This window comes from Prosopis cineraria, unplaced genomic scaffold (genome assembly GCF_029017545.1).
Source record: "Prosopis cineraria cultivar Desert tree isolate PC_DT_omini unplaced genomic scaffold, ASM2901754v1 PC2, whole genome shotgun sequence".
NCBI classification, from domain to species: domain Eukaryota; kingdom Viridiplantae; phylum Streptophyta; class Magnoliopsida; order Fabales; family Fabaceae; genus Prosopis; species Prosopis cineraria.
The window spans coordinates 17,678,842-17,691,587 of record NW_026555333.1 but is presented as its reverse complement, the minus strand read 5'-3'; the positions used below and the strand labels follow the sequence as shown (position 1 = coordinate 17,691,587).

The window sequence follows — 12,746 nt, the reverse complement described above, 5'->3', positions numbered from 1 at the left end:
TTCCTCGCAGGACTAACCTTTTTGTTAATTTATTTTTCAAAGTTATTCATATGGAGACTAATTTTTTGAAAACTTTGAGTACCATTTGAGGAAATGTCCTCTCTCAAGTATACACCTCCAAAAATCGAATGCTAAAGTGATGTTTTAAAAGGTCCAAACTGTTATCTCTATGTCACACCTGCTTAGTAATTGGACTAACCTTCACAACAACTTCATTCAACAGACGTTAGTACAATTTTATCCTTTCATAATTTTATATGAATTAGAATAAAATGTTATATATAAAAATATTTTTTAAAGATTATGCATTTACTGATAAAGTTAAATTTAAAATTTTTTTCTTGATAACATCAATAATTTAACTATATTTAAATTTTGGTAAGATAATTAAAAAAAATAAAAGTACAATTATTTTAAGTATAAACTGCAAAAGGATACAATATCTTAACTCAAAACTTTAAGATTCAAATTTATGGGTACTTTATCTATATTTTATGTTTAGAGAAAACATAACTTTGGATTCCTATCTTTTGCTCGTGTTTTGCTTTTGCTCCCTTCACTTTTTTTTTTTAGTGTTTTTAGTTCTCTAGCTATACTTTTGTTTTTTTTATTTCTTTAGATTCCTCCAAGGTCTTTATAGTTTATCCATGAAGGGACCTAAAATAATAAAAAAATAAAAGTATATGACCTAAAATATCAAAAAAATGTAGAGATCAATAGCAAAACACGAGCAAAATACCAATATTTAAAGTTATGTTTTCCCTTATATTTATTATTAAGCTTAACTTTGTTCGATGTGGGACTTCCCACATGGTTATAAGTCCACTCACACTTAAACAATCTAACAATCTTTTTTTAAGTATGAGTTCACAAGCTCTCTATATCAAATATGCCCAAACACCAAGTCTATATTTTAGAGCTAGTCCAGGACTTCAAACGGTGTGAGGTACACAAATTCTTGCTATAACCAGGGTTAGTCTCATTTGTTGCGAGTTATTAGGGATAAAGTTTTTCTTCATTTGAAGTCGAGAAACACCGACATTCATTTAGTTGATTGAGTTTAGAGACTAAGTTTTTTACAATTAGTACCAAAATGTCCAGACTGAACATTCAAACCTTTTTACTAATTGCAAACGAAATTATTCAACGCTCACTGATATTGACTCATAGAAAGTTAAATGACGTGAGATTTAAGATAGAAGATAGCTTAGCTTTCTCTGTTTTTTAAAAACAAAGTCAACTTTCGTTAAAGAAAATAAAACGAGTACAACAAAAGAGCTTTTTAAAACAGAATACCTTAAGGCCCCAAGAGAAACCCAAAAAGAAAAAAACCAATTATGTACTCAACAAAAAAAAAAAAGATGACGTAAGCCAAAAACTGGACCAAGAGACATGAGGATATACTTCAAATTGCAGATACTTTGTTTGGGAAGCTCGTCTTAAGGAAGTAAGCCAATCCAAAACCAGGCCAAAATCGTTGGATAAAAGTTCAGCGAGCAGATGATTGAATTGATTTTCAAGAATCAATTCATCATAAAATATCTCGTAGGATTTGAATCTCCAAAGGTTAATAGAAATAAGCTTTAGTTTTGTAACGAACATATATCCATGAACAAAAGGAACACAACCTGAGTCTGAGACAAAACACACGGACCCAGGCCAAGCAAACTAAAAAAGAAAAAGACGCCAAGAAACCCCGTTAAACCCCCATGTGGCTGCAAAACATGAAGGTCCCCAGTATTATCATGCTAACAAACGAGGTTTTTTTGGCAGAAACCTCGTTAAACCCAGGAAGTGAAAGGCACTCCGTTCCAGATTCCAAAAACAGAGCGTGTTTCCTTTTGCAAATTGGAACACGAGAAGTATCTGAATAAAAAATGAGCCCAAAGTCTACAAATGTTGAGTCCTAAGAAGGCAGGACAAATGTTAGAGTTGCTGCTCTAGGAGACATCGAACCTAAAAGTGACCAATGTTTTTGTCTGTTACAGGGCCTCAGCAAAAACAAAAACCCTAACAAACGTTACTAGAGAATATCCCTGTAACCACAGTTTCCAAAGAATTTCAAAGCCATGATTAAGCTTGGTAAATTTAATCATCTTGACAGCTCGATGCGGAGAAAACACTTCCGAAATGTCAGCTGAAAATTTTCACTTAGACGTGACAGTATGGGGTATCAAAAGAATACCCTTTACATCACGTGAGAAATACTTGAAATAGTTGAGTCCATTGAAGTTGATGACCACCGACTTAGCATTGCCTAAAATCTTATCCTGAAGATATTTAAGCGTTTCTTTAGAGCAATGATGACCCTCAAATTCAGGCAGCACAGACCACAGAGAGAGTGTAGACTTGCAAGAGCCAAGTTCCTTGATGTAAAATGAAAGTAGCGTCCAAAGAGGAGCGAAAATAAAGAACATAATGTGAACCAAGATGTTGAGTCACCACTGTAACAGAGCTGCGTAACTTCCTGTGGAAATTAATCATAGATTGAAGTTTGGAAGCATGAAGCCTACGACGGTCATGAACATACATAAATAGATAGATTCATCATGGATCAAAAACAGCACCGCCACACGAGCAGAAGAATAAGCACCAAAAAATTGAAAAAACCGAACACGTATAGAAGAAACTCCGCCACACGAGCACGCAAATGAAAGGAAGATAGCTCAGCTTTCTCAGCAGTAGCTATTCTCAACATTATTTTATGTAGTCAAATTAAACTATTCAAGTCCTTATTTGTATCAAATCCCTCGTCTTGGGTGTCCACATGATGGTAGGATATGTAGAGAAAATTATAATTTTAACTTATATTTGAATCCAGTAAGACAAAACAGTACCAATATTATTAACATTTTTCCCTTTTTGGTGTTTTTCTTATTCTATTTATAAGTTATTTTCAATGTTTTTACCAATACTAAGAAAAATTTAAAATTCATTAACTCTATTTAAAAATTTGTTAGATATTCTTTAATTAATAAGACACTTCTCTCACCAATATGTAACAAGGCTAAAATAGAAAAATTATGATAGATTAAATATGTAACTTATAAATAAGATTAAAAAAAACTTATCTACCTTCTAAATATAACTGAAAATAATACTCATCAAGGACATTGCAAATTTTTTTGGTAAGTAAAAAAATAAGCTTTGTCAATAATAGAGATTATTTCGCCGTTGAAATATACTAGAACAAATAGTAGACCTCTCTCAATTGATTTAAAAATATGCAAAAGTTAGGTTTTCAATTCCATTTGGTTATTAAAATAAAATGGATTGAAAAAATAAAGATAAAAATGAAATGATAAAAAAAGATAGTAAACCACATTTACAAAGAAGAGGGATTTGTTTATGGAGTTGCGAATCATGATTTATAAAATTTTTAAAGAGTGTGATAATTCTTATATTTATAGTATATATTAATAAATTTTATCATACTTATCGTAAGAAAAAAGGATGATTTAGTTTATTTGTGTATTGATTTTTTTAATTCATTCTATTTCTTTTCTTTCTAATAACCAAACCGCACCTTAATTAAGTAATGAAAACCTCTGCCATTTACAATTGATAGGACAATAGACTTGCAGTTTTTACTTTCAATGACAAGAATCGAAGACAGCATAATGGACTTCCATGCATCCATTTATATAAAATATTAATAATTTCTTCACTTCCCACCCTTTTTCTTACCTTTGAACTGACTCTTCCTAATTCAAAATTCTCTGCCATGTTCAATATCTATCATTATTGTTGACTATTGAATATGTCAATGTTAGATTAATCTGCATAATGATTTTCAATTTTAATTAAAAATAGGGAAATTAGGGAGAGGGATCCAATATTGTTAAAATTTATTGTAAAGAACCATCAAAATTAAATTTAAGATAGAAGATAGCTTAGCTTTCTCAAGTCTCAACACTAGTTATTCTCAACATTATTTTACGTATCCGCAAGAGTCAAATTAAAATATTCAAGTCCTTACTTATGTCAAATCCCTCGTCTTGGCCGGTGTTCACAAGGGACTTGGTCCCTTCTCCCATGAAAATCTCCGCTGTGTCTCCTTTCCAGGAAGATAAATCTCAACCATCCAGATTTAATATTTTTATTTTTGTGTTTACTTTTATTTTTTAAAATAAAAAATTATATAAATTATCAAAAATTTTAATAAATCTGTTCACAAGTTTAGATAGCCCAGATTTAATATATATAGTCCAAAATTTAATATTAAAAATTTATAATTTTTATAAATTGACTATTCAAATATATTTTAGACAATTCAAATTTAATATTAAATTTTATAAATTTTTGTAATATTAAATTTGGATTGTTCAAAGATGAACATATTTATTAAATTTTTTTATAATTTACATAATTTTTTATTTTAATAACCTATTTTTAAATTTTTTATTGTTCAAAGTCGGCTCTGTCTACTTCAAAAAAATAAAAACATTGAACCTCGACTAGAGGAAACGCAGCGAAGGCTTCCCTCTCCGTTCACAAGGCATGATATATGGGGAGAAAACATTTTTGGTACTTCCTTTTTTTTGGAAGTACAGAAAGTTAGCTTCTTGACACTAAAAATTATTTTTTTCAAAATATTAAGATTAAATTGTAACAACTCTAAATTTTAAATTAAATAAATTTCTCTCTTAATGAATATTTCATTTAATTATTAAAAATTCAGAGCAAGTAGACAGTGATAGTTTATTAAATCTTATACTAATAATATTCATGAAGGATTATAGTTTAAATTTTATTGAGTAAAAATTTAGTTTTATTTTATTTTAAATTAGAGGAATTTATTGTGTTTTTTCTTATAATTTTTTGTACCTTTTTGTGTAATTTTTTTTTGTGTCCTTTCTTATAATTGTTTCATTTATTTTATATTTAGATTTTTCTTCTTTCCCCGGTGCGAAAGCAGAGCATTCTCTTCTCTTTCTTTCTCCATCGACCGACATCTGCTCTCCTTCTCTCCTCACTGTCGGTTCCTTTTCTAACCGTTGAACTCCTCCCTTCACAATCAGTTTCTTCCCTCGCCGTCAACCTTTTCCTCTGCTCGCCGAAGCTGTCGCCGTTAGGAGTGGCGGACGCTGAATGATTTCTTTTCTCTTCCTTGGTTGCTGTCGTGGGAGTTTGGGAGGTGTGTAGATTTCTTGTTCTTCTTTTCTTTCATTGTTGTTGGTTGCTGAGTTGAAATCTTCGACGAACCCCTTAATTTTTCGGTCAGCCGTTGGGAGTGTTGAGCTGTATAGTGTTTTGGTTCCCGTCATTTTTCAAAGTCGGCTCTGTCTTGCTTCCTTCTTATACTATGATTTTGTTGGCTGTGGGTGCAAGGTGGTGATGGAGACTTATGGTTTAGATAAGTTTCATATTGTATCTCTTCTTCCTCTAGCTTTTGGCGTGCTTATCCTTGAAAGGGTATGAGATCTGAACTTTTGCTTATTTCTTTCTGCTATTTGGCCGAGAATTTAGAGAATGTTGATGAGATTGATAAAATAAAATCAATTATTTTCCTATTGTTAGGTGCTGATTGGAAGTGTGAATTGTGAATTTTATTTATTCTAGGCTTGAAGATGGAAATTTGCTTGAAAGAAATACCTTATATTTATTTATTTAGACATGAGAAAAATTTTAAATGAATGAGTTGTGGTGTATGGTGCTGTTATAATGCATTTTCTTGATGGTGTTGGGTTGCTGGTTTCAAGGGTAAATGAAGCACTATTGTATAGATTGATACAATGTCATTATGGGAATTATTTGTGGGTGCTTTCAAGATGTTTGTGTAAATGATTACGATAAGAGTAATGTGTTTGGAATAGTTGGTGTTGAAGTAATTGTTAGAATGAAAGTGAAAGAGAAGAACTTTAATGGGACACTTGGAGATTAGTGCTTATGAGATATTTGTTAAAATACTTGTTAGAAGAATTGAATTTGATTTTAAAATTTCATTGATTCTTGTGGAAAGTAGAGTTAGTTTAGATATTATTAATCTATAAATTTGACTTGAAAGTTACAAAAGACATTTGACTATGAAATTAATAATATGTGCTTACTGGAATGCTTGGAGATCGATAATTTGTTGAAAAATATTTAAATGCTAGAGTTTTTTTTTTATTTTTAAGACGGGATTGGAAAGGATGTATTTAGTATCTTGACAAAATGTTAATGAAAAATATCTTTTAAACAAAGCTTTAGTTTTAAAGTTTTAAATGTATTATAGTTGATTATCGGTGAGACTGTTGAAATGGAATTATTGTACTAGCTAAGAGTTAAATAAAATTTTAATATGATTTATAAGGTGTTTGGAAGAGAAGAAGTTTGATTAAAATTGAGAGGAGAAATTTGACTTCTAGAGAAATTTTAGGTAAGTGGATAGCGTTTCAATTAATTTATTAATTAATTTTTTTATTAAAATTTATTTTGTTACTTTGATTTTTTTAATAATAATTATGTTGATTAGTGGATACCTTGTTAATTAAATTCCTTCATTTTTAAGTTTTAAGATGGTGGTGAAAAATGATTCATCATAACATGTGAATGTTTTACCCTTAGGGGATATCCTTTCAAGATTAATAAAATTTCTTTTTATTAGCATTGACAATTTTTGATTATTCAACAAATACAAGCATGAACATTGGATATGAAATTTTATTCTGGAAAGTTTTAATATTAAAAGTATTCATGCAAATTTAATTTTGAGAATGAAAATTGTATCTTGAAAGTGATGATTTTCTTGTATGTTTGAAAATAGTTTTAAAAAAGGACTATATACAAAACACTGATTGCTAACGACAGTTCCGTTAGCCCTTGGCACGCCATGGTACACCCAGCTAGCAGGGTGTTTATAGGAGGTGCTAGCCCCGTGCGATGGCCAACGCACGTGAAACGGAGGAATGGTTATTCGTGAGTATCGTACTCACGTTTGTTTCGTGGTTTCAAGCCGCATTTGGTTAGCATGACCCTCATGGACTGTGTGTCCACTGTTTTTTTTCGTGGCATAAGCCACATTTGGGTTATTTATTCTCGTGAACTGTATGTCCACGTTTGTTAATTGTTCTGATAAGTCCCTATAATTATGAATCCAATCATTTGATGATTTCATATTTTATTGGTTTTTATTTAGTAATTTGTGTATAAATATTTTATTTCATTTATGTGTTTTCTTGGAATCAAGTGACATTATCATTTGCTATGATAGTTCAATGATTCAAGATTTTATTTGAAATTTATAGAGCCATTTTATTATAAAGTTTATTAAACTTTTTACAAAAAAATTTTGTCTATTTAACTTACATAACTATCTCAAACTTTTCATTTTACTTATGTGCTATTTTTTATTGTTGGGACGTTATTTACTGAAAATTTATTTTGATCTCAAATTCATTAATTATCGTTGATCTCACTGCTAACCTCTGAAGGGCATATAACTAGTTTGGGTGGAATTTTGCCTAGCATTATTATTATTATTATTATTATTATTATTATTATTATTATTATTTTATTATTGTAAATACTTGAATTCATATTTTATTTTAAAAGTAATTTTAGGTGCTCCATGTAGCTTATAGCTAGGTTTACATTTTGATTTTTTTTTTTTTTGCTGGCTGGAAGGAGCTAAACTCCTGAATGATATCATATTTTTATGTAAAATATTGTGTTGTAGAATTTTTGGAAAATCTTATTTATAAGGAAGGTTCTGTCGAAATTTCTACAAAAATATTAAAACTTTTATCATAATGATTTTTTCATGTTATAATTTTCAATACAGATTCAACTATATTTTAAAATGAAAATATTTTTCAATCTAAAATTTGAGGGATGCGTGATATGGTTCACATTCCATGACGGTCACCCTTTGATTTTTGAGGCTTGACATAAATGGTAGATCTCTGATCAATGAATTTAAAATATGCAGAAGAGTTAGGTTTGATTCCAAATCACTTAGTTAAAGCCTCTATCATTTTCACCAACTTTAATCGTTAAGACAATGGACTTGCTGCTTTTGCTTTTCAATGAGGTAGAGTCTTCTTCGAAGACAATGGACGTGCATATATAAATATGTTTGTATGTGTCCATTTATATAAAGTATTAATAGTTTCTCCGCTTTAACTTCTTCAGTTCTCGCCCTCTTTAATTTCTTACCTTTGAACTGACTCTTCCTTATTCGGTTTCAAGATTCTCTGCCATGTTCAATTTTTATCATCGTTGATTCTGGAATGAGTCAGCTTTACATGGATCTGTATTATGATTTTCTGTTTTAATTAATCACATTATCACTCATCAACTACGCGTCCCCGTCCCATCTTCCTGTCTCTCTCCTTCTTCTGATCTTTTCTACTGCCGGTGGTGTCTTGTGTGGTCGGAGCCAGTCCTGCGTCTTCATCGTCGACATGGAAGATCTCAAGCCAACCGCTGCAAACTCTCCTCCCCTCACTCCGTTAGGCTTCCTCGATAGAGCTGCCACCGTCTACGGTGGTTGCACTTCTATCATCTATAACCGCACCACCTTCACTTGGTCCCAAACCCACCGTCGCTGTCTCCAACTAGCTTCCTCTCTTTCCTCCATCGGAATCCGTGGCGGCGATGTCGTGTCCGTTGTCGCCCCCAACATCCCCGCCATGTACGAGCTACACTTCGCAGTTCCCTTTGCCGGCGCCGTCCTCAACAACATCAACACCCGCCTTGATGCTCGCACCATCTCCGTCATCCTCCGCCATAGTGAATCTAAGCTCGTGTTGGTCGACTGCATCTCTAGCGCTTTGGTCCTGGATGCCATCTCCTTGCTGCCACCAGGGACTCAACGGCCTATTCTTATACTCATAACCGACGACTCTGTGGAACCCACTTCATCAGAGGGATTCTTCGATGCGTACGAGGGGTTGGTTGCGAAGGGTGATCCGAATTTCCAGTGGATCCTACCCAAAAGCGAGCGGGATCCGATGATTTTGAATTATACGTCCGGTACGACGTCGTCTCCCAAGGGGGTGGTTCATTGCCACCGAGGCACATTTGTTATCGCCGTGGATTCTTTGATTGACTGGGGTCTACTTATGGACGCTGAATATGTTCCATGTTAACGGATGGAGCTTACCGTGGGGGATGGCAGCCGTCGGAAGAACCAATATCTGCATCGGCAAATTCGACGCCGCCACCGTGTTCACTCTGATCGAACGCCATGGTGTCACACACATGTGTGGTGCTCCGGTGGTGCTCAACATGTTAACAAGCTCCTCAACAAGAAGGCCTCTAAGTAGTCCCGTTCATGTCCTCACAGCCGGAGCACCGCCTCCAGCGGCGGTGCTGAAACGAACGGAAGCGTTAGGATTTGTGGTTAGTCACGGGTAGGGTTGACAGAAACAGGAGGTGTGGTGGTTACGTGTGCGTGGAAGCCTGGGTGGAACTTGTTGCCGGCGACGGAGAGGGCACGGCTGATGGCGAGGCAAGGGGTGAGAACAATCGGCCTGGATGAGATGGACGTGGTGGATCCGGATTCTAGTAAAAGTGCTAAACGAGACGGGTCAACACTCGGGGAAGTGGTTCTTCGAGGCGGATGCGTCATGTTGGGCTAGTTGAGAGACCCAGAAGCGAACTTCAAGTGCTTCAAGAATGGGTGGTTCTACACAGGGGACGTGGGAGTGATGCATCCAGATGCGTACTTAGAGATTAAAGATTGATCCAAAGACCTCATCATCAGTGGGGGTGAGAATCTGAGCGGCGTGGAGGTTGAATCAGTTCTGGGGAGAGACGCCGTGTGCGTTCGTGAGCTTGAGGGAGGGACTGGAGAAGAAGCTGACGGAGAAGGAGATAATGGAGTATTGCAGAGCAAAGATGCCGCACTTCATGGTTCCTAAGACGGTTGTGCTCGAGGAGGAGCTTCCCAAGACGTCGACCGGTAAGATTCAGAAGTATGTGCTGAGAAAGGAAGCCAAAGACATGGGATCGTTGAAACGCAGCAGACTGTGACGAAGAAGACGGTGAGATTAAAACGGGAATGAAGGAACGTAAAAGATATATATAAACGACGTGTATTGAATGAATTGCTTGTGAAGATATGGATAAAAAATCAGTTAACATCTTGGATTGAATAAGATTGATCGATTGTTTTAAATATACCGAGAAACTGGTATGGCGATCTTATATTCTTATATTACAGTCAGTAAAGTTTTATTCGTGTTGTTCAGATTTATAGATCTTGTAATCTCGCAGGCTAAATGCAACAATAAAGTGTATGAAATTATTAATTATAAAATTATTCAATGATTAAAATATGTGACATTATTAAATTATTCAACAGCGTCCCTCTTTTGCGTTGTGTTTTCGGCACTCTTCATTTCTTCTCCCTCGGCTTTTAGTCAATTCCATTCCTTTGGATTTGATCGCTTATTCGATGGTTTACCCTTTTGTTTTGTTGTTTTTATTCCTTTGTCTTATGAAAAAATTAATTGTACACCTTGATATATTTAATTTTAGGTTAAAGTATGCTCTTAGTCATTTAATTTTATATAAAGTTTTAATTTGATTCCTTAATTTTATAAAATATTTTTTTAATCCTTTAACTCTAACACTATTAGTTGTAATAATTATTTCTTATATCAATCATTATTATTTTAAAAAAATTAAATTTAATATATTAATATTTGATAATATTTTATCAATATTTAAAAATTTAATATAAAAATCTGTTGGAATAAAACTAATAATATTATAAGATTAAAAAGATAATTTATAAAACTAAAGGATTAAAATAAAATTTTATATAAAATTAAAGGATTAAATGTATATATTGATCTTAGTTTTATAAGAAGTGGGAGGAAATATTTTTGTTATTTTTATAAGGCACTTTTTGAGATATTTTTGTTATTTTTTCCACTAAAGTCTAAATATAAGTATTTTAAAACATTAATAATATTAATAATAAAAATTTGTTGTAAAATAAATAATATGTAAATGACATACATATCATGACAAATATAATATGGAAGAAACTTATATATTTAGTTTTATATATTTAATATACTTTTTTTTAATTAAAGTCAGCAAACTTCATCAAAAATAAACAAAGTTTACATATTAACTATATAATTATATTTTCCCATGTTGTACTTATTTAGTTAATGTTGGTTTATGTTTTACTGACTTAGGTGATTAATTAGGCCTTTTGCTTCTCACAGCATGAATTTAACATCGGCCAAAATTTGGAAACTTTGTTTATTTTCTGATGAATTTTGACTTAAATAAAAAAAATTAGGATGGATTAGAGTGTGTGTGTGTGTGTGTGTGTGTGTGTGTGTTATATGTATACGTTATGATTCCCAATTAATTTATGTAATTGTATTAGCAAATACTAGAGCAATATATGATCAACTTGGAGAATCATACTTAATTACTGGGATATTGAACAACATGGCTACATCCCATGTGAGGGTACCTATGATTGGCTTTTTGAGTCAACTAAGCTACTGTAATTACAATACCTCCATTTTAAAATATATGCTTTTTAGTTTGCCGAAAAATATATGTTTTTTTTTAAGTTTTTGCACATATATTAAGAAATATAATTCATATAATAAAATAATGACTGCAGTGCCAAAATTTGCCCCGGCATCTCAATAAATGCTCCTTGAAATTATTGGAATAAACAAGGGTATATATATTTAAAAAATGTTAATAAGCACGTATTTCAACGACTTTTAAAATATATATATATATATATATATATAATGAAGCAAAAATTTTGCCCTGTAAAAAGATGATCCTTTTATAATTCCACATGAAAGTTAATTATTTGATTCTATTGATAATTTATTTTTAATATATTTTATTAAAATTAAAAAATTTTAAAATTTATTAACTCTGTCAAAAAATTTAATAAATTTTTTAACTTTGCTCCAATGCTTTCTCACTCACCAATATTTAATAAATAATAAATGAATAAATTTGTGGTAAAAATTTAATGATGTAATTTATAAATAAAAAAATCTTCTTTCTTTATTTTATAAATAGGACTCAATGTATACAACAAGTACTCTCTCTCTCTCTTTTTTAATGTCTCTTACGGTTTTAATACAATTAAAAAAAAGAAAAATAAATTAATGAGTAATATAATTTTACTATATTATCCTTTTAGCATTTTCCCTTTATTACTTTTCATATGATTCCACAATGTTTAAAAACCAAACATATATAAAGGGCTTTTGCAGATATATAAAACTCATATTATAAGACTAAACCAAACAAATAGTCCAATATTTATTATATTTTGTATTATAACTTGTTTAAAAATAAAAGAAATAAAAGTGTGTAAAATTTTAAATATGCCCTTATTTAACAAATGTAAAAAGTGATGTCATGTTATTTTTTAAATATTATATAAAAACCAAATAAAATTTTTAAAACATGCCTTTTAAATGAGACTAAAGGAGCATGTCAATGATGTAGCATTACATATATCAATACTAAATGCCTTATAAATTTTTAATGATAAATATTTTTATATCAATTATAAATCTCTCATATATCAATGTAAATTGGCCATATATCAAATTTTTAAAAATTTAGATTTTTTTGGGCCAGTGGGTCAAGTTATCCCATATATATAATTGAAGAAAGTATTAGTTACTATTGATATTATAAAAACAACAGTTTTTACCAACTCTAAACTACAACTATAACGTGTCCGGGGTGCAAGTTGATAAAATCAAATTCATAAAAAACAACGTGCAAGTTTTGAGAGAAAATAGATTCCACAT

At 31.7% G+C, this 12,746-nt stretch overlaps 1 pseudogene; it reads left to right on the top strand.

Moving 5' to 3' along the window:
* Window positions 1–8,161: 8,161 nt before the first annotated feature.
* LOC129304056 (2-methylpropanoate--CoA ligase CCL4-like) lies at window positions 8,162–10,206 on the top strand (annotated as a pseudogene).
* The last annotated feature ends 2,540 nt before the right edge of the window (window positions 10,207–12,746 follow it).